At 42.4% G+C, this 2,108-nt stretch overlaps 1 non-coding gene across 1 annotated transcript; it reads right to left on the bottom strand.

Moving 5' to 3' along the window:
- Window positions 1-362: 362 nt before the first annotated feature.
- LOC131244747 (small nucleolar RNA R71) lies at window positions 363-469 on the bottom strand. Its single transcript, XR_009170526.1, has one exon. It is a non-coding gene; the product is annotated as a small nucleolar RNA R71 (small nucleolar RNA).
- Between the last annotated feature and the right edge of the window lie 1,639 nt (window positions 470-2,108).

The raw sequence follows: 2,108 nt of genomic DNA, 5'->3' as shown, positions 1-2,108 counted from the left end.
CCCCGCCTCATACTTTACGAGATTATCTACAACCGACGGGAGTGAGTATGCCCTCATGCATGATTTTTCCTGAAAACATAGGACAAATGGACATCAAGCCAGGAGTTATCCAACTCCTTCCCAAATTCCATGGACTTGAATCAGAAAGTCCATATTTACATTTGAAAGAGTTCGATGAGATTACAGCTACATTATGTTTTCCTAATGTATCTGAGGATACAATTAGGCTGAAACTCTTTCCTTTTTCCTTAAAAGAGAAAGCTAAGACGTGGTTACATTCACTGCGTCCTAGATCCATTGGCACATGGAACGACATGCAGAGGGAATTCATAAAAAAATTCTTCCCACATCATAAAACGATTACCCTCAGAAAAGCGATCATGAACTTTGCCCAAAAGGAAGATGAAACATTCTTCCAATGTTGGGAAATGTTCAAAGATTTGGTCAGTTCATGCCCACAACACGGATTTGAAACGTGGCGCATTACAAATTTTTTCTATGATGGACTGACATCTTCCATGCGCCAAATGGTCGAGACAATGTGTAATGGAGAGTTCATCAACAAAGATGTTGACGAGGTATGGGATTACCTCGATAGTCTCACTGAAAAAACACAATTATGGGACTATTACCCAATGGCGAACACCACGTCTAGGCCGACTTAATTAAAGGAGAAAGGTGGATTATATCTCTTGAAAGATGAGTATTTTCTCAAGTGTAAAGTGACTACGCTCATAAGGAAAGTTGAGGCCATGGAAGGAAAGAAGGATAAGGTCAATGAAATTGTTTGCGGCATCTGTGATTGCAACATTCACCCAACTGACAATCCTGCCTTTCGAGGAGTGTTGAATGAACAAGCCAATGCCGTAAATAATTATCAAAGACCTTTTTGGACCTAACTCCAACACATACAATCCTGGTTGGAAAAATCATCCAAACTTTAGTTGGAGGAATGGACAAACGGCGACTCCTCCAGGTTTCTTCAATCAAAATCCTAATCAAGTGAAACCTCAAGAGGAACCGGTTCAAAATCCCATACAAGAGCTGGCTCAGGCAATGCGAGGAATCACAAAGTATGATGGTTATAGAAAAGGGGATGCTTCCTGCACAACCGCTCCCCAATCCTAAACCGCAATACGAGACAAGTGATCCCAACTCTTCAAATCAAATGGGGCATGCTAAATCCATCACCACTCTTAGGAGTGGGAAGATCATTGATAAAACTCTTCCGGTTAGGCCCGAAAAGCCTCAAGAACCAAAAGAGGACAACAATGATGGATCCAGTGATGCCCCACAAAAAGTAGAACCGGAACTTCTAGAGAAGCCAGTTGCTCCATTCCCCCAACGGTTGGTTTCACCAAAACCTCTCTCTAACTCTCAGGATATCCTAGAGGTGTTGAAACAAGTGAAAGTCAACATTCCTCTACTTGATGTCGTTAAACAGATACCTTCATATGCCAAATTCCTAAAAGACTTACGCACGACCAAGCGACGGAAAATTATTCAAAAGAAAATCTTCTTGACCGAGAAAGTGAGTGCCATCCTGAAGCAAGACGTGCCACAGAAATTCAAGGATCCCGTAGCCCAACCATATCATGTGTAATCGGGAACCATCGAATTGATCACGCACTTCTTGACTTAGGAGCAAGCGTCAATCTGATTCCCTACTCGGTATACAAACAGCTAGGTTTGAGTGAATTAAAACCCACCCTAACCACACTACAACTTGCTGATCGCTCTGTTCGTGTACCAAGAGGGATAATAGAGGATGTGTTAGTCCAAGTTGATAGATTTTACTACCCCGTAGACTTTATCATCCTGACACCGAACCCATCAATAACATGAGCACTCAGATTCCCGTCATTCTTGGTCGCTCATTCCTTGCCACGTCAAATGCAATTATCAATTGCAGGAATGGTATCATGACTATGTCTTTTGGAAATTTGACATTGGAGTCAAACATTTTTTCAATAACGGCGGCAGCAGAGGATGATGACGATTTCCACGACATTAACATGATTGACTCTTTCGTGGAAGATACGACACCTCTCGACCTTATCCTCCGACCATCTAGAGACGTGCCTGGCCCACTCCCATGATTTTGATGA

The sequence above is a fragment of the Magnolia sinica genome, chromosome 4 (assembly GCF_029962835.1).
Source record: "Magnolia sinica isolate HGM2019 chromosome 4, MsV1, whole genome shotgun sequence".
Classification (NCBI taxonomy): domain Eukaryota; kingdom Viridiplantae; phylum Streptophyta; class Magnoliopsida; order Magnoliales; family Magnoliaceae; genus Magnolia; species Magnolia sinica.
Note: the sequence above shows the minus strand (reverse complement) of the source record. Positions and strands in the feature narration are given on the sequence as shown.